Source organism: Gambusia affinis, linkage group LG08 (genome assembly GCF_019740435.1).
Source record: "Gambusia affinis linkage group LG08, SWU_Gaff_1.0, whole genome shotgun sequence".
In the NCBI taxonomy this organism is placed as follows: domain Eukaryota; kingdom Metazoa; phylum Chordata; class Actinopteri; order Cyprinodontiformes; family Poeciliidae; genus Gambusia; species Gambusia affinis.
The window spans coordinates 14,312,819-14,334,048 of NC_057875.1; the positions used below are offsets into that span (position 1 = coordinate 14,312,819).

Below are 21,230 nucleotides of genomic sequence, written 5' to 3' on the forward strand. Positions count from 1 at the left end.
CTACTGATTGATTGATTGATATAAAAAACCAAACAACATATGGTAAATGAAAACAGACCATTTTATTTTAAATAAAATATGTAATATAGGTATACAAAGCACATTTGTCCAGTGGATAGCTCTGGGTTTGGCAGTTAGCATAACAAGTGCCCCAGAGTAATTGGTTTAAATTTGTAGGATTATGTTGTGGGTCTGTTGAAGAACTTGACTGACCTGTGCAGAGTTCTGAGCTTAACCTGATAGAACATCTGCAGAATAAATTAGACCAGCAGTCAGCTAAGTCTAGTGCTGCACAATATATTGCAAACATATCATCGTCACAATGTTAGTGTGAACAATATTCATGTCATTAAGGGCTGCACTTCAGTGCAATAATTGTTAGCTAGTATATCCCAAGTGTCCTGAACTTGCATTTTAAATGCTAATGTAAACTTCAGCCTGTTGGACAAAGCCCCGTGACAGTATATGCTCACACCAGACACTAATGACATTGGCCAAAGTGCTAAGGTCTCAGAGGGATGAAATCCCAGATGAGAAAGAGAGGAAATAAGAAAGTATGCATATATTGCAGTTGATTATGTCATCATAATATTTGTTAATATTATCAGAATCATTTTTAATACCTTGCAGCCCTAGTTATTTTTTTCTTTAAACATTAATGTTTGACCTTACAAATGTGGAACTAGAAGAATGGCCAAAAATCAACATAGACCCTCCTATAAACTTTGTGGTGGGCCCGTCTAAGAAGATCCAAATCTGTAAATGCAAAGTGTGGGTGGGCAGAATAACAAACACAATGTCATTCAAATTTATATACATGTAAAGGCAGAAAATTATCTGCCTTTACATACTACCTAAACAGTTAGCCAGACAGAATACAGTCCTGTTGTAATTTAGTTGGAGACATTAGTTTAGACCACTGTTGTCCAAACCGGTGGTAACAAAACAGTAATGTTTAAAAATTTCAGTAATTAAAAAAAAATTGCACAATGGAAAAATAATAGTGAATTCTTTTAACTCTGTAGTGACAACTTAAAAATGCAACATTTGAATGACAAAAGTAGAAAAGAACAAATTACTGTAGGTTTGAAAAAGGTCTCAGATGCCTTAATCAAAGAAATATGAATAATTTCTTAACCTTGTGCACCAAATATTTTCTACTTTGTTTGTATGGAAAATGTTTCTAGCCTAGTGAACTTTATAAAAAAATACTAAAAAAACATGTGAAATGAACAGAGCAATGCTGTAATACATTTTAAGCACTCAGACTTTACATACTCACAGAAAATTCTTATGTGGGTTTTATGTTCTTTATTTCTGTTCCCCTAACAACACTTACAAAATCTGGCTTTGAAGTGATAATGAAAAATCATGTTTTGCAGCTTCAGACACATTTTGATTGGTTCCCGCGCTGCTGGTAGAGATTGAAAAAGTGGAATATTTATGGGCCAACAAGTGAAATTAATTTTTGTCAAAGGAAGCCTGGATGACTCAATCTTGGACTACTTCTGATCACTTAGATCACCTTAAAAATCATCAGTGCATGACGGAAATCAACAGAAACAATTTTGGTGAAGATTAAAACTGCTACAAATGATGTAGGTCTCCCAATAGTCAGATAGCATCTTCAACATTTGTTGAATATCTAAAATCTGTTGGTCAGGTATAGAAAATCATGCAGTAGTTATATTTCTGAGGTTTACACAAGCTCAATTTTCTAATGAAACAAGTCTAGGGACTTTGGTTGTATCTCCAAGAACATGTGAATGGATGGATCTACATTAAAAAAGAGTCAGTGAGACATATGGAAGTACAAAAACAAACTGAAAAAATGAATAGAAAAAGCTAAGCAAATGAAATGAACCAAAGGACTACGGTGCATTGTACCTTCCATTTACCCTGCATATTTTTGGGCACTATGGTCTTTAATCTGCAGATGATCCTGATGGACTGTGCATTTAATTTGGCACCCAATAGCCCATAGATCAAAACAGGAAATTTCAAAGCTTTGCCTCAGCTTGCCCATGAGAGAAGATGCACTGGAACACATTCCAAAAACAGCTGATGCCATGACACTTACACTTCTACAAGCTGCACCCAGAAATGTGCAAAAAAAAAGAAACAGCCTAAAACATCAGGTGTTGGAAAGTGCAGTAGAAGCAAGCGATAAATCCCTGCGTGTGAAAAGCAAATAAACTGACACAACCACAAGCACAATAACAGTGTCTCTATCTACACTAAATAACACTGAGAACATGAAGTAGAAGCTGCAAGTGGTGCAATATAATAACATTAAGTTGTTTTTAGTGATTTTACATATTGTTTATGGTTGATATTGGTAATAAACATCACAGATACAGTTGAACTATTTAGCTTAACGTAATGCTATTGAAAATGTATACATAAACTCAGCATAAAGACAGCGACAAACTATCTCTAATTATCATTGCCTTCAATAATTATGGAACTGTACTGATAATTGTGAAATCTGGTGACAATTGTACAGCACAACCTGATTGTATTGAAATATATATTTTATATTACCACTTTAGGAAGTATTTTTGAATTTCTGCGATGCATGTGATATTGTGCGATCTAAAACATGAAAAAAATATGTAATTTTGTGCTGTACATAAAATATGATGGGAGCGTTCACTTTCTCTGCTGTCTGGAAGAACCTAGCCATACACAATACATAAAGATGTTTTTAAAATTTGAAAAAAATAGGTTTTTTTTGTTACACAATTTAATTTCATATCTAGTTATTTAATGAGACCCCACCGAATAAATCTAATATACCTTTACTGATTTTTATGTTCATTAGCATACATTAAATGCAACAGTGTAGAAAAAGTGTCTATGCACGTTTTTAATATCTAAGTGCTTTTTAACAGCTGTAAAAATCAAATGACGTGTGCACGGTCACTATAGAGCTTTAAGGTCTTCTGAGAAGCATTATTATGACTGTGCTGCATATCTCAATACTGCATTCTGCGTGGAAGAGCTTGGTAGTGGCAGATTATCCATAAGCAATGCATGTCTTAGCCATGGTAGAAGTTGCCGGAGTGGCCACAGCAGTTTAATTTCAAGGCTACAACCTAATCAAGCACACACCTGGCAGGCATGAAGCAGTAGGCACTCCATGTACCCTAGCTGCAAAAAGGAAATAAAGAAAGTAAGGATTCATGCCATGCTCATGCTCCTTGCACACAGAGATTGGTATGCAGCGCGTTTCCATAGTTTTGGGTACGCAGCCGGGGAGAATTGAGCATATAGGTTGCCAGGAGATGGAGAGATGTTCAGTTTCTCAGCTGCAGTTAAAACTGAAAATATATTCATCATACTATTAAAAAAAGAAATTGGGTGAAGTGGAAAAGCATGAGCAGCCTTCTCATAGACATAGTGTATGTAATTTCACAGTAATCACAGAAAAAACTAACAAGACTTCAGATTTTAGAGTCTTAATGTTATAAGTTCAATGTGATCATTGAAAAATAAATTTTGGATTTTGTATGAATATCTTTTTATGACTGCATTCAACAAGATATGCCTACAGAAAACATCAGGTTGAAATTTTTGTGCATGACGCATTCTATAAAATATATTTTACAAATATATTTGTGTAACTACTCAAAATACAGCAAATCTTTCAGTCAAACCATTATTTTCAAACTTATAACCAAGTTGACAGATGTGATTTAACTACACATAACATTTGTTCAAAACTGGAAAGTTTTGCTATACATTGGAATATTATGAAGGAAAGTCAGAGGTTTCTCTCTAACTCCCACTGCAAAACCTAATTGCATAAAACACTTTGTGGGATGTCCAGTGAAAATTGTTTAATTGCACTTCTGACAATGTTTATCTCACTAAACAACAAACAGTACTACATTGTGTAACACATCTTTCTATAATGCTTGAAATGTACTGCTCTATAGAAATACATTATTATTTCACATATAGGTTGCCAGGAGATGGAGAGATGTTCAGTTTCTCAGCTGCAGTTAAAACTGAAAATATATTCATCATACTATTAAAAAAGAAATTGGGTGAAGTGGAAAAGCATGAGCAGCAGACATAGTGTATGTAATGTCACAGTAATCACAGAAAAACTAACAAGACTTCAGATTTTAGAGTCTTAATGTTATAAGTTCAATGTGATCATTGAAAAATAAATTTTGGATTTTGTATGAATATCTTTTTATGACTGCATTCAACAAGATATGCCTACAGAAAACATCAGGTTGAAATTTTTGTGCATGACGCATTCTATAAAATATATTTTACAAATATATTTGTGTAACTACTCAAAATACAGCAAATCTTTCAGTCAAACCATTATTTTCAAACTTATAACCAAGTTGACAGATGTGATTTAACTACACATAACATTTGTTCAAAACTGGAAAGTTTTGCTATACATTGGAATATTATGAAGGAAAGTCAGAGGTTTCTCTAACTCCCATTGCAAAACCTAATTGCATAAAACACTTTGTGGGATGTCCAGTGAAAATTGTTTAATTGCACTTCTGACAATGTTTATCTCACTAAACAACAAACAGTACTACATTGTGTAACACATCTTTCTATAATGCTTGAAATGTACTGCTCTATAGAAATACATTATTATTTTAGATTGGTAAGAGTGGTCCCGAGTTTTTCATTTAGCAATTTTTGAACTAGTACACTGTCAAATTCAGATATAAATGAAACAAAGCAAATTTCTAATTAGTATTGTGTCATTCTTGACACCAGAGTTAATCTGTTTCTTGAAATCATAAACATTTCTGAGTACTGCTAACAGCAGCTCAAGAATCTGTATTATAGTTGGAGAAACATGGATATAAACTGGCAAAACAGCCACTCTAGAATTTTGCAAAATTGCACCCATGCTAATATATATATGCAACAAAACTATTTTTTATTGGTCTTTTACTAAAGTTCTGAAATTATTATTATTATTATTATTCTTTAATATTTGTAATAGACAAAGTTCAAATTACACAGGTACACTAAGGAACAAATATAAACAATGACAATTTGTATATTGTGATATGTTTCTAATTTTGCTTATTATTTCAAATATTATGCAATAAACTTTCCAGAATACAACAACTGCAGATTATATGAAGACTATTTTATATTTATGCTTTTTAGATGGAACATTCAAGAAATCTGGCCTTCCTAACCTTCGGTCCTGACAAATTGCTGGCACACAAATTACAGGGCTTCAGCTGTAGGCGAACAAAAGCCCAACTGAGGGACATGCTCAGCTGGCAGACATTTAACTTTAGCTAGAGAACCTGCAAGCATGTGTGTGTAGTTGCGTGTGACTGCGTGCGTGTGCGTGTGTGTGGTTGTGTGAGTGGAATAGGAAAGGGCGACACAGAAAGACTCCATGTTAGCAGTCACATCACATCACAGTTTGCAACCACATTGATTAAGAGAGTTACCATGCAGACTAATCTGGACATGGGGCAGATAAGATCATTACTGGCAACCGCTGATTTCATGTGAGTTTTATAAAAGGAGTAGTTCAGTGCCCTTTCCATTTGTCTTTCTGTTAAAGTTATTTCATTTGTGTCTTGCATTTGTAGACACTGGTGAATAAAGCATGCTTTATGTACATGATTGATTTTTTTCCCCTCCCATCCAGGGGGTCTTTTTGTGGGCTCTAGTGTCCCTTATATGAAAGTAGGCTGACAGGAAACAGTATTAAATACATGTACATGTTGCCAGGTCAATCGAACCCACGATTAACCCGATACTTGCTGGAAAGTGCAACGTCTCCCCTTTCAGAAACCGTTGGAATTTTTCCACTTAGCGCTACGTGTGGCGGAATTACGGTACTGCAAATATAGATGTGTCGCCGGCGACACGACCGGTCTATAAGGGTTATTAGCACAGCAGTCGTCAGCATAACTGTAAAATTAACTTTCAGATACCCATCAAAAATGGCAAAAAGGAAGGTGGACACTGAGTTTAATATTTGTTTTCACTGCATGTTACTTCTCCTTGATGAAAGTGTTGTTTTTGATTAATAGATTTTTCACTTTATTTTATTGTATTTCAATCCAATTATATTTTAAAAATATTTCAGTTGTGTCTGTTGAAAATTAAAGATTACTGACAGAGCCATAAGAAAATATTGCTTTATTTATCTGATCATATTGGAATATATTTGTTAGGTTTTCAGTAGGTTCAATTAGGTTCACTAGACTATATGCGTCATTTAAAAAAATTTCAATGAACATTCGATCAGTCCGGCCCTCGGCTTGTAGCTAAATTTTTTATTTGGCCCTCCGTCCATTTGACTTTGACACCCCTGCCTTAAGGGTCTGTAATCATTGGAAGTGGTTGTACAAGAACCCTGCTCTGCACAGCTGTGTGGCACTTTTTTGCATCACTACATAGCTGTCGTCCTCTAGGAATGAGTAACCCAGAAGAGCTTTATATAGAAAGGAAGGAAAGACTAGATGGAAGCGAAGGATGAGGAGGAAGGAAAGAGTGAGGGAAGGATCTGGGCATAGAGGACATTATTGAATTCCATGGAGGGTATACTCTTTACCTCTGCACATCAAACCATGTTCAACACCATTTAGCAATCTGTCTGTTAATTAATCATGGACTATAATCAGTTAGAGGCACTGGAAAATTATGTGTTTGTGTGTGTCTAGGGATGTGGGTACATTGTCTGTGGTTCGGAAATAGTTACACAGTGAAAATGAAAGGCACAGACAACATGTAATTTGCAGCCAGAGTATTCCTGCCAGCAACAGTTTTCATGCAACGCTTAAGCGGGTATATTGCTGCTTCTCTCCGCTGTGGAGAACACAGGGAGCATTTTAATTTGCTCTTTATTGTGTATTTGTCCTTTTCATAATGTATATGGAATTGTTATCAGTTTATCACACAGCTACAGATTGCTACATCCGCTGTAAGCCTCTCACCTTCAGAAATTAATGAAACAAAAACATAAATTATCTGATGCTAATAAATGACTTAGTTCAATAAATTTTACTGATACTGATCCAGTTTTGTAGATGAATTGACAATAGGGCTATGGGAAGTCTTGTTTGCAGCTATTCTGACTAATTTTGACATGGTGGCCATGGCAGCAGGGGTGGGCTTGGTTATCATCTGACACAGAACACCAGCCAAGCCTGCAAGCTCGCGTACAGCCATCAGTGCTAATCTCCTGCTATGTGCTAACAATAGCACTGATGTTCTGGCTTTCTGGAGGAGCTTCGCTTGCTCTGAGCCTGCCTTGTTTGAGCAATGTCCCAGTGGTCAGCCACCTTTAGCTTTCTCATTATAGATGGAACAGTAAAACTGAAATCAGTAAGTGTATTGTTGCTTCCATGGGATAGCTGCTTGATTCAAGGCATATAAGTCACCGGCCAATATGGAAAGGAGCGGAAGATTCAGCCCTAGGGATCTAACAGAGTGCTGAGACGATGCAGTGCTTGAAAGACTTGAATAGAAAAGGAATTCACTTCCCATGTGTTAAAAAATAAAAGCAAACTTTTGTATTGACACAGATCAGAAAAAAACTCCTCAGACAATAATTAAAGAGGATCAATAATCTTTACAGAACAAAAGACAAACTTAAAGTGTCAGAAAATAAATAGGTCAATAATTTTATCAATTTCTGAAATTTCTTAACATGGTACAGAGTACACCCTAGACATGTTGAGAGTTTTATCAAAGGGCAATATGGAGACAAAAAAAATATGCATACACACACTCAAGCCTAAAGATAACTTAGAGCAGGGGTCTCAAACTCCAGGCCTTGAGGGCCGCAGTCCTGCAACTTTTAGATGTGCCTCTGCTGCACCACACCTGAATAGAATAATTAAGGCTCTGGAGAACTGATTTACACAAGGTGGAGGTAATTAAGCCATTTCATTCCAGTGTTTTGTACCTGTGGCACTAAAAACTCCAGGACTGCGGCCCCCGAGGCCTGGAGTTTGAGACCCCTGACTTAGAGTGACCAATTAACCAAACATGCATGTTTTTGGACTGTAAGAGAGAACTAGAGTAGCCATAGAAAACACATATAAACACAAGAAAAACATGCAAACATTCAAACCCAGTAATAATCTTACTGCAGGCCACCATTGCCAATTAAGCTAATGTGAAGCATGTTAATCTTTGCAATCAATACAAAATTCTATTCAATCAAACGTTTAATAACTACATTGTCATCTGACTTTAAATGTTTTTTTTGTTTTGTTTTGTTTTACCTAAGATACATGGGTTTCTTTTGTGCTTGTTAGTTCTTTCTCTCCCCACAGAAAAAAAAAATTTCTCGAGAATAACATGAACAGCCCAAACAAAGCAGTTTCACTGTAAACCATAATGCCTTGTAAGAAAAAGCTGGTATTTATATTTGAAATACATTTTATATGCTATACACGTAACTGAGGGTGGTGCATAGAAATAATATCAGTATTTCAAAAACTCTAAAACATCTAAGTCAGTTCCGATATCAAAACCAAATCTCCCAGCTCTTGTAAATTGTATTTTAAGTGGTTATACTAGATGCTAATTGTTAGCATTTTTTTTTGCATTTGTAAGTGCTAATAATTGTGACAATCGATTTAAAATAGAAACTGTTACAACTCTACAGCAACATCCAGGATAAAGAGAAGCTTGTCATTTTGACTCTTTGCCATTTCATTATTTTATGGTCTACTTTCAAACAACTTCCAGGTCCAAGAAGGAGTTATCAGCAAAGCAACCTTTTGTAGAGAACCTGAATTAATGTCTACCCTATGTTGAACTTAAAAAATGCTTTGATATAACTTTAAAAATGATGGTGAACTTCCTCATTTTAACATACAGGACAATACGGTACTTTCTGACATATTACAGCTTAGCTCCATTAATTAGTTTGAATTAGAGCCCATTTCATAGTCTCTGTAAACACGGTGATGTAAATCCTTTGATGTTGCAACAAATGAATACAGGCATAGCAGAACAGAGAACTGCTTTTTATTCTCCCTTTCTTTTTAACCAATGTGTGAATACACCGCATCTCCTTTAAGTTGGCCAAGTTCTTTATTCACCAACAATGGTGAAATCATCTATTGTCATGTTATATAAAAGCAAGGTGCATTCTTGCCATTTTAGACTTAACAGAACCCCACATATAGCCTCTGTCTGCATTCTATCTACTGAAGGAATTTAGCATTTTTCACACTTATGGGTGTGCTTCCAAGGCTCACAGTGTAATTTATGTGACATATACTACTCATTTACAGATTGATAGCTGCCATTCTAAACTGCTTATAATGAATGCCTTATCACTGCACGAACGTTTCTGTGCTGAATCTTTTGCCAGAGACTCTGTTAAAGCTCCTATGCTCTTCATTAAAATCCCATTTGTCTTTGCAAGATAGAAGACAACCTCGTCTCACACTACCCCTGTTTTTAGGGATCATTTCAGTCTGGACAAGGAAATACAGCTCTGTCATTTGGGTTCATTTAAAAAAAAAAGTGAACACATGCACAGATAATACTACAACAATTCAAATTCAGAGGGGAGTAGTCTTTTATGAACTCTATGGAGTATTCTCTTTGGATCGCAAAGATCCCTCCTCATAATAGGGATATGACACTTTCTTTTTTTCCTCAAAATAACTTGTCCTGTCAAATAGGTGTGTCCAAAAAAGTCAATTCACATAAGAATTGAGATTCTCATTTACTAGAATTTAGAATCAAAATAAAATGCCCCAAAGTTGTTTTGAAAACTATAAAAAGTAAAACAAATTAACGGTCTGCCACCTTCCAATTTGTAGCCACATGGGACTTCCTGATGCCACCATGCAGCTGCTACTGGAACCTATGTATGTGCAAAAAGCACCAAAACAAAGACAAAACTAAAATTGAAGAAGAGAGAGATTTCAAGCACTCAGCCTTCCTTGAGGGCAAACATTTTGACTCATTTAATTTTTTTCCCAAATTTGCAGGAAGACCAAGCTTGGCATGAGCTTCACCACTTGAACAGATCAATGATCCTTTGAACCTCTAGGATCATCACATGTGGTGCATTTATCTTAATGTTTGTTGCACAAGATTTACAAAATGAAGATTGAGAACGTCAGAAATACCAGAAATCAAAGCTACAGTGGAGCCACGTTAAATCAGAGCCTCACGTATAGAGATGAGTGCAGAGTTGTGTTGTAGTGAAATGTTGGTCAACTGGTCCATCTGTTTATCGTATCCACAGGCAACATGAATTCTTCCAAGGAGCAATTATCTGATGAGATGAAAAATTTTAAACATTTGTACCATTCTTCACTGAAAAACTACTAAGACTTTTAAATGGCCAAAAACGTCTGAAAAGAAATTGACAGGGCTTTCTCCAGATGAAGTATGGGAGAGCCTTAAGTTTTTCACTGACAGCTGTGCCACAGCTTCACTAAAAGAGTAAAACAAAAACTTGCAAAAACATGCAACAAACTTTGATTGATGCATTAGTATAAATCAAAGTTGACACTATTGTGTGATGGAAATTGCAACAATTCCATCTAAGCATGTGTTATTATTTAATGCTTAACAAATGACAAAAAGACACTTAAGAGCAATGCTGGAGTAGACCATGAGGATCCTTTGAACACCTACACCTACATCTCTATGGATGATTGTTTTGAATCAAAAATAAATTTTGAATCAAAGTTGGAAATTGAATCCACTAATGAGATAGCAAAAGATTCCCATCCCTACTTTCTAATCGGTCAGCTCCACTTGTTTTTTTGTCCAAACCAACACAGGAGCAGGTTGTTTTCTTTCTGTTCCCTTAGCAAAGTAGTTTTCACATTATAGTAGCAAGACAAACCGCAGTCTTATGACCTAATTCAGGTTCAAAAGTGGCATAAATGAAAATTACCATCATAAAAATAAATAATGCCATATAATGTTTGGCTTTCAATGTCTTGTATTAAAATAAACCCTGATTTGAAGCTAATGAAAACAGAATAAACCATCTCTTTTGTGCTCGGATGAGTGTTATGCAAATACAGGCAGTTCTTATGAGAGGGGCAGGTGAAGGACTGCATCCCAGTGACTGCAGTCCCACCTGTTTAATCAAAGCACAAAGGAACCTTTTAACCTGCCTGTAGTGCCCTATAAAAAGCTGCACATGTCCCTAAGGGTTTGTTATCCTCTGGAAAAAGTCTGTTCATTCTGGATCTGCTTATAGAGCAGATGATTCACTATAGCCCACCTGGTTCCATGGCTTACATGTCACTTTGTTAGCATAATTCTTCACAAAGAGTGTGAATTAAGCTATTAAATGCAGATTTAAATCTACATTCACCTTTCCATTGCAATGGTAGTTAGAAAATGGAGAAATCCACACAGATAGTGGGCAGTGAAGGCTGCAAAGCCCTTTTTTTAGTGACACAAAAGGAGAAATAGATCAGGGGCTCTGCACTGAGATCAGTATTTGTTCACAATGCCCTCAAAAGCTAACACATCAACTCTGTCATTTACACACAAACAGTTACACAATCATAAACCTCTGTTCCATGCAGCCCCATAGAGAAAAGGCAATCCACACACCCCATGAATATTACAATGAGCTGGATCTGGGTCATTAATATGACACAGTCGTTACTCTGGAGCCCAATTAGCAGTCAACACAGAGCCTGGAACGTTCCTGTTACTATACATAATCACTATATCACTGAGACAGAGTCTGGAGCAGGGAGGAATCAAACAGTCTCACACAGGGAACATGAAGGACTCTTCAGAGATACATGCTAGACAAGGAGGTTGCAACCACTTAATGACGCTTAAAGAAGGACATTTAGAAACATATATGAATTTAATATTGCTTAAATGTCTACTATTAATAAAGGTTGGATCAGTATTAGAGATTCAACCTCAAATGCAGCTTAGTAGCAAAATCCTACAAAAAAAAGCAAGTAATGTGTTTCTATATGTATTTAGATAATGGGAATAACTTATTTTCCCCTATTCAGTCTTCCTAATCAAGGAGTCACTAAACCAAGCAAACTCTCACCGACGTTTGGCTTGTAAACACTTGCAAACCCATTAACAATGAAGTAGGAGGAGGTAAACTATCATCTCCATCAATTGGAAGGGGTCAATGTGAGTTGACCCTGTTTAATCCCTGCACTCTTCGTTTTTCAGTCATGAATGCTAATGTGAGAATGTGGCATATATCTAGAAATCTATTTTTAAATATTTTCACAGAAATAAAGTTACAATATTTCACTTCATTAAAAGAGTCTGGGGTTGCCTGTTGCAGTTGTCACACCACTGCTTCTCAGCAAGAAAGTCCTGGACTTCCAACCTGTCCAAGCCATTCTGTTTTCACCCTTTCCTTGTACATGAGTGGGTCATCTCTGGGTACTCTGTCTTCCTCCCACTGACTAAAACTGTAGCTAATGCATTTCAAGACAGTCTTCCATTTGAACTGCACCAGCCTGGTGCCTGAGGTACCATTACAAGACTAGTATGATGGAAGTGAAGTCGGAGGAGGAAGATGTACAGAACAATTATATGAGGCACACTTATTATATTATATTGTGGTGAGTTATTGGTAGTAGGTTAGCCATTTTCTTTCTCCCTAAGTGTAAATATTTCATAATTTCATGTTAGGCTATTTGGCCTCTCTAAATTACAGCCCTGTATGGTTGTTTATTCCGTCTCTTTATTGCCCTGTGATGAACTGGAAACCCCATCTGTCCCATATTGACCACTGGAAAAAGCCACTAGCATCCCTGTGACTGCAAAGATTAAGCAAGTATATATAAAAAATGGATGGATCAAGGATTCTTTGAAAATATGAGAATTCAATGATTCTCAAAGTTACAAATTCAGAAAGATTAATAAACATACTTTAAAGCACACATTTCCCAACATACTCCTCAGCTGTTTTCAAGGCAAGAAATGTGTATTCCTAAATATTTAGTCATATATTAATTTGTAGGGTTTATAAAATAATCTCTTTAATTCAGGAGAAGTAGGAGTGGATTTTAATTTAATGATATTGAAAAAGAAAGTGTTTACATACATCTGACATAATAGAGCCTTTCCAGTTCCCATTAGTACTTATATCCAAATATTTCAAATTTGTTTAGTTCACTAACAAAAATCACATGTAACGTGATGAGAAAAAGAATGTGTGTTTTTTTTCTTCCTTCAGTGACAGACGGACTGGTGCTAAATGCTGAGAAGTCTGGCACTGGTTGCAGGAAGCTACTCATTTGGCTACATGCAGGCGTGCACACACCCAGACATACACACCCTTCTTCAGGAATGATTAGCTACCTCTACAGCTTTTCCTCATGACTTAGATTCATCACCACAGTTTTCTGTTTTCATCAGTGAAAAATATTGCTGTGTGACAGAAAGATTAAAGTTCATCATTGATTGCAAAGACTTTCAAGAGAATATAAAGCTTAATTTGCAAGTTAATATTTATATGACCTGCTCTGTCCTTCTTTCTGTTGCTTAGGTAAAGTTCTTTGAGCTGTCAGTATAAAAATCTTTTTTTTCCTCACCCTCTATGCTGCATACAAAGAAACTGCAGCTGGAATGGGTTTTCCTTTGATGGGGTTGCATCAGTTATTTTATTTTATTTTTTTTATGAATCATCCTTATCAGGAATTTGTGCTCTGAATTTGTTATTTTTTTCCCAGTACTTCCTTTCTCTAACATGCAGTTCTGGGGGCAGTCTGACAGCTCCTGGCATAAGGTCCCGACCTGAGCAGGAAAACAGGGCTGTTCCTTAGCAGACTATGTCGGAACAACTTAGATTAACCCAAGTGTAAAACAATCCCTGTGACATCAGAAACATAGTAGGGCACATTGCCTACACTCAGGTGCCCTGATGAGCAAAACATTAAGGTCAGAGACAAACAAAGAGAGTTAGTGGAGAGATGAATACAAAAAGTTGTAGAAAGATTAAACTGAGACTATATTCTTGGGTGAAAATGATAAAAAACAAAAAAAGCCTAGTATGACACAGACTTTTTGAAGTTGCAAGAGAGTTGTAATGGACATAAAGCTTTTTGTCTTCATCTTTATCAAACTTTGTTCACACAGCCCAACACTACTGTAAGCATACGAGTGTTAGACGCAGATTGAACGTGCTGTGTCATATTGTGGGTCTTTGACTGATGACCAGACTCCTGCTGCAAAGCTGAGCTGCACAGCCATCTGATTGCCAGTGTAACTGCCCTGAGGAGTTAAAAAGCAGATCTGGAAGACAGACGGCAAAGATTGACCCACATGTCCAGACAGCAGACAGTCTTTCTGCATCCCGGGGTCTGCATTACGCTGCTGCGAAGGAGGATGCGCATGTGACTTCTCAAATGTAGACATGTACATTACTGTTGCACTATGATTAAAACAATTCATTCTTGGGTTTATAACTAATTACAGTACATGTTCAAGTATGGTTTTCAACAACACATGTTATGGTTGAATTCTCTTCTCTTAAAGAGTGCAGTGGTAGAGTTCAAATCTGGCATTACATCCCGGTAATTACTGTGATGGTGTGAAAACTATTTATCTCCTCTAAAGTTTCATAGAAAACCTATGTTAATATGAGTTTCTCTTTAGTAGCAAATGATCAGCCACTTTCAGTCACAGTCTGAAAAGGCCTCATGTTGTGATTACAACTCACTAAAGCCCCCAAAATAACATTTGAGGTGCTCCAGCAATATGGAAAATGATATTTACAGTGCTGTGAAAAAGTATTTGAACAGCACTGTACATGATCCAGATGAAACAAATTTTAATCTCAAAGGTAACTTGAGTAAAAACAAAATGTAGTTTCCAAGTAAATTTTAAAAGATAAAAAATAACTGCGGAGACTAAGACATTGTTTTTTGTGTGAGTATTATGTGAAACCCTCAAATGTTTTTTTTTTTTTTTATTTACTTCTTTTTTTAACAATTTTGGTTGCCAGAATTTTATTTGGGACTATCAAAGTACAATAAATCAAATATGGATACTTTTCTAATCTTATTTAAAATACAGAAGTAAATCCTCTTTCAGAAAATACTCTTCCTTTGACGTCACAGTCATGATTTTGTGTTGGCCTGTCATGTAAAATCTGAATAAAACACTATTCAAATTGTCTGTGTAATATAACACTTTCCATACTTACACCCTGCATGATATGTAAATGTAAATGGAACTTTTTTAACTGACAAATGTTAGAGAGATTTCTGTCATTCAAATGAAAGTAAATTCCTTAATAATTTTCACAAAAAAAAGGAAAACTAGCAAAATTGCTGGTTTGCCCTAAGATTTATTGGATGTTTTCTTAAGAACAAATCAAATCCAAATAAAAATAATAATAAAAAGCAAATAAAAAAACACTTAATTACTCTCACTTTTTCTATGAGAGAGAAACAACATATTTTCAATAAACCTGGCAAATAACTGCAATTTGTTATAGACAAATGTGCTGCTTTTCCTGAATCATCTGCTCTCACAGTCAACTATTTCTTACCACAGTAAAGCTTTTTTCCCACTGTGGCAAAAGTATACTACGAAAAAAGTAAAAATTATACTGTTTTTTCATATACCTAATTCCATCAATACCATGAGAAAGTCTAGAACTTTTCAGAATATTTTGTTTGCTTAGGCTGTAGAATAACCAATAATAGGTCAGTGGATGTGTGTATAATTTTAAATGGCTTGCTCAAATACGTTTTTTCATTGAAGGCTGGTGTCCATCGTCAACTTCTATTTTAGCTAGCAGCTCATAAGATGCCTAGGGATGCACCAATCATAGCTCTGTTGCTATGCAACAGCTAGAAACCTGTTTGGAGGGTATCTCTTCGGTTCAAATAGTTTTAACTTGGAGTGTTCACAATGCAGAACACAGAACACTGATGGATTCCTAAAACTCCTCTGTCAACAGAATGTGCTTGAAAAGGCTTCATAGGCTTCAAAGGCCTTGCTCCCTACGTTCTTGTTCTAAGGTTCTTCATTATCTTCTACTTTCTTTACTCGGGAACAAGTATCTACAGATCAATGATGCACATCAAATAAAAACTAAACTGAGCCAGTCAGAGATAGTTCTGCCTTCTACCCTTTTCCACCTCATTTACCATTTTATTTAGCAGCATGAATTAACATGTTAGCCAAGGTCAGTATCACTTTAAAACGACACTGCCCACTTGCCTAAAAGGCAGGAAGACTGACTTCTCCAAGCACAGGAGCTATTGTTGATGTGTATGTGTGTATCCCAGAGAGGAAAGTGTAGAGAGAGATGTTGGGAGGTTGTGTATTTGTTCTGCAGTTAAGCAAGAAGTTATCACTACCATTACATCAATCCCATCTCAGTTGATGTCACTCTCTTTTTGATGACATGTGACATTTTAGTGAGCTAGAGAAAAAGAGATCTAGGTATAAATAACTAAGTTGATAAGACACCATCGCTGACGGAAGGTGAGTGATGTAAAGCAAGTGGTGAGTAATGATGCATCTTGAATTCAGGTCAGTGCTCTTAGCTGATTCTGACGAAGGAAGCAAGCAAACGGGGGGTAGTGATGGATTTGAAGGGATTCCTTTTAGGATCTGAGTCATAGTGAAATATTTTTGGCTGCAATATAAGAATAAAACGAATGTGAACGAATGTCTCACAGTGTTGTCACACAGAACACTCTTATCCATATTTCATTTAATGCTCACCCGTTCCCCTAATAAGTGACGTGAGAAAATGCTCCTTGGTCCTTTAAAAGATAGAATGGCACTTTTATGATGTCTTCCAGATTATTCCATGAGATGGATGGGCTGAGTTGGAACACCAATTGATTAACACATTGAAATGTGCCGCAGCCGTTCCCCAGCTAAGCTGTTCTTTCCCCCGGACAGAACATTTAGACGGATATGCTGGAGACGATGACTAATGATCAGATTTACTGAGGAATACAATCTGTGTCTGACTGTTTATTTGGACACAGTCTACATACGTACTCCTGTTTGGTTGGTGTGGGAAATTATGTTTTAGAAAGATCTGAGTATCCTGATCAACTGACTGATCAAAGGGGAAAATAATATATTTTCTGAGTTAAGATTTCATGAGGATGCAGTTGTTTACAACATCCGCAAAACAAAGACAAACTGTTAAATTTGAACAGACTATTCTATTCAGATAATCACTTCAAGTGACAGATACTGCTTTTGTCACAAATCCACAAAAGGTGACTGTCAGTAGCAAAGCTATCATATCATGTCAAGCAAAAGTAGTTGTAGCCTTTGGACTGCTTCCTTTTGTCCCAGTCATTTATTACTGGGAGTTTATAAGACGGAAAAAGACAGACTAGTGCAGAGTCAAGTAGAAAAAAGAAAGTATTTTTTAAAAATTCTTTACAAATAAAATATTTGTGTCCGCCCCTTTTACAGTGATGTTTCATGACACAATGCAAGGAAACGTCTCATCATTAAATGTCAATTCATTAGGCTTTGAGCATATTTTTAACGTAATTTAATCTCAGTATAAATAATGCAGTTTTGTGAAGGCCTCTCAGCACACTAGTCAACAAGAACTAACATGAAAACAAGAGAAAATACCAAACAAATAAGGGATAAGGTAGGGGAGAATTTTAAAGAACAATCCCTAAGATTTGATCATCCCACATCAACACATCAACAAGCCACAGAGTGCTTTTCTATCCATTTGAATAAATGTAGCACTGGTTTGATTAAACTAAAATTTAAATAGTGGAATACATGCAAAAGCCTATATGTGGGAAAAAAAAATAAAAAATAGAACCGCATAAAATACAAGCACAATCCTCATGGTAAAACATGGTGGTATATCATGCTCTGAGAATGCTTGTCTTCAGCAGGAAAAGAAAAGATGAACAAAGCTGATGGAAGGAGCTGAATACAACACAATTATGTAAGAAAACATTTTACAGACTGTGAAATATTTGGAACTAAGGTGACAGATTACTTTTCCACAGAACAACGACGATCAAAGAGGTACAATGGAACAATGGCTTAGATCAAAGCCTAATCATGTGTTACAACAGCTCAGTCAAACTCCTGACCTAAATTCAATTGAGAATCTGTGGTATGAATTGCAAATTGCTGTTCATAGATGCTATCCATTTAATTAGACTACCTTTGAGACAAATGTTTTCCTCTAGATGTGCAAAAATGGTAGAGACATACTCTGAAAAAAATTCTGCAGTGATTTCAGAAAGAAAAAGATGTTTCTACAAAGTACTGACCCAGGGAAGCTGATTGCAAATGCATGCCGCACAGTTTCAAAACTACTCATAGTTTTTTCTGATACTAAACATTTATGCAGCATTTTAAGTTAATCAGAAAATCCTAATAAAATACATTAAGGTTTACAGTTCTCACAAGACACATGATTCTGCAAGGATAAGTGAGTTAGAAAAGGGATGGATGGCAGGAAGCTGTAAATAACTATGCAAGGTACTGCGTTTTGATAAGACAAAAAATTTAAATAATTAATTTAAATTTGTGAAGCTAATTTGTAAGATTGGATTAAAATGCTAGGTAGGAAACTGAAACTTAATGTCGTTATAAGCACAATCAAAGAATAGAATGAATGCGTCAGTCACAAGCATATGTTCACATGTTTTTTAGAGTATTCTAATAATCTGTACTCTGAGGGTTATTGCAGAAATGTGCGTTAAACAGTAAAATTTAAAAAATGAACTATTGAACAAACTCCATTTAGTGCTCCTTGGGCTATGCGATATTAGGAGGACTGTCATGATATTATGGAATACTTTAAAAATATCATATATATTATGATTTACCCACATTTTTCTCACCATTCTTTTTCTTTTCATTGGTATATCCCACTACTCTCATTGAAGTTTTTGATCTTGATCATTAAGATCTCTAAAAGTTATGGCTAGAAGGGGCAACAGAAGTCCAGGTATCCTAAAGTAAATATTCCTAAGTATAATTTTAGTCCATGACATCCTAAGTATCAATGCATTAAACAAATTCTTTTGTGACTGTGATATTGCACATATAAAGATTCCCGCAAGAATTGTTAGAAATAATTGCATGTCTACATCAACCTCAAATTATGGATAAAAATCATCAATTTAACCATTTTTGTCAGCATTTTTTTATTTAAAAATGCATTTCCCTGTCCTCATTAGGACTGCGTCCTCTCTGGTCTACCACTTTAGACCTCCAGCATCACAGAGCTCTATTAAAGAAGGCAAGGACGAAGATAAGAGATCACTTCAACAGTTCCCTTTTTCCCAATGAATGAAACCCCCTGAGATAGTCTATACCCAGAGAAGATGAAAAATGTACGGGTAGCTCCATTATTGATACAAGTCTCCGGCAGCGAAAGAAATGAATGCTAATGGTGTCCTAAGCTGGGCTTTACAGAGATTAATCCGATTTTAGAAATGAACAGTTTATTATATGGCACACAGTCCTGGCCCTGATCTGAAGTGAATCCTGGGCTGAAAAAGGGTGAAAAAAGATGACAAAGGGATTTTGGGAATGAAACATGGGTATACAGCTTGTCGCTTCACAAGACCCTGGCACCTCATTGCAGTTGTGCCCTTTTCCAGCTGACAAGTTCATTTATTTTCTGACATAGCTGCCCAGAAAGATTTTCAATAGATAAGTCAGACAACAATGGCAAAAGAAATAGGGCATATAACAGATGTCTTTGGTGACTACATTATTAGTTGAAGACTGGCTTTGTGCGAACAGCAGGAAGTCCCACTTGGTCTCTTTGCTGCACCTGCTCTAAGGCTATTCCCCACTGTTTAGACGGACTAATGGCAACACACAGGGGATACAGCTGTTGTTGGTTAGACACATTGAAATAAACAGACTCTAATTTAAACTCGCTCAAAAGCAATAAGCTTTTTTTTTTTTATTTTTTATGCCGGTTAGAAATATTTGGGTTGCCATGCCCTTTTTAAACCACATGGCATTCTGAAACCACAAGCACCATCCATCTCCAAAAAAATAAATAAATAAAAATGTCCACTGTGAGGAAAAGGTTTGAGTAGTGTTGAATGGGGAGGAGGAATAGTAGTTCTGATTATTACCATGAATCACTTTGCACAAGTTGCCAATAAACAACTGCAATCCTGGAAATATATAGGGAGATTTATCATACTAAAGCCTCTGACAGGGCAAAAAAACATAAAATCTGCATTCAAATTTGTTTCTTAAAGGTAATGTCACTCCATCATATATAAAGTTGTTTTTTTTTTTCTTATTTCAGAGAGGTGAAAAATGTATGTCATGTTTCTCACATTTACAGACTACTGTAAAATCTATTCTTTGTCTGAAGAGTGACACCAACCTTCATTGAAAACTTTATCCTCAGAGGGATCAGTGTAAAAACACAGAGACTACACTCTTTGTGAAAAGTCCTATATTTTTTATGTTCATAGTACTTTTTATGCATCGGTATTAAAGTTCAAAAGGCAAGCTGCATTGCAACAATTATTTAATTAGTAACAGTGGCCCTTTCTGAAAGTCTGTTACACCACTTGCACCACCTTCAAATGATATGAAAATCACATGTTTAGTTTAAAAAATAATTGATATAGTCAAGTTAGTCAACTCTAACTTGGCTATGTCTTAGTCAAGTCAGAAAAGTATAAACATATTTGTTTTCTTCTTTTTTCTAGTTCTAAATTTCAAGTACACCCACAGCAACATTCCGCATAAAAAATATTAAATTCTGTTACTGTTTTTGGAGAACAACCCCCACAATATTTGTGACTCTTCTGTCCCTGTGAAGTTTTACGAAAAAGCCTCAGAGGTGCAGAACTTCACTGGATATCAGTCTTTATTAGAAGACGAGACTTATTATAAAACCATGTCTTGTAATTTGGAATATCTCACGCTCTTTGGTTGTCATCAAACTTTAAACACACATTCACAAAGTGGTAACTGTTGCTTTGTGGCATATTGCGGAGGAGCTCCAAAGAGACAACTAGCAAGCCGTCTAGCGCACCTATATATTACTCCATCTGGGAAGGACCAGAATTAAGTTTTTTTTTTCTTTTTTTTCTTAATTTCAGCACCACGTAGAGAGACAGCTCCCTCCCAGCCTACAACAGAGGAGTGGAGGGGGCACTTGTGGTCTGATTATTCAAAGATTCAGGAGTGAGCAAGAATTTCCAGTTACATCAATAGCTTTTCTGTACTATTACTTGTATGTTAAACCATGTGCCTCAAATGTATCCATGATCAGATGC

At 36.0% G+C, this 21,230-nt stretch overlaps 1 protein-coding gene across 2 annotated transcripts in view; it reads right to left on the reverse strand.

The window, feature by feature from the left end:
* The window catches only part of lrrc4ca (leucine rich repeat containing 4C, genome duplicate a), a 116,507-nt gene that overhangs the window by 34,756 nt on the left and 60,521 nt on the right, over window positions 1-21,230 (reverse strand). The window lies entirely within an intron of this gene.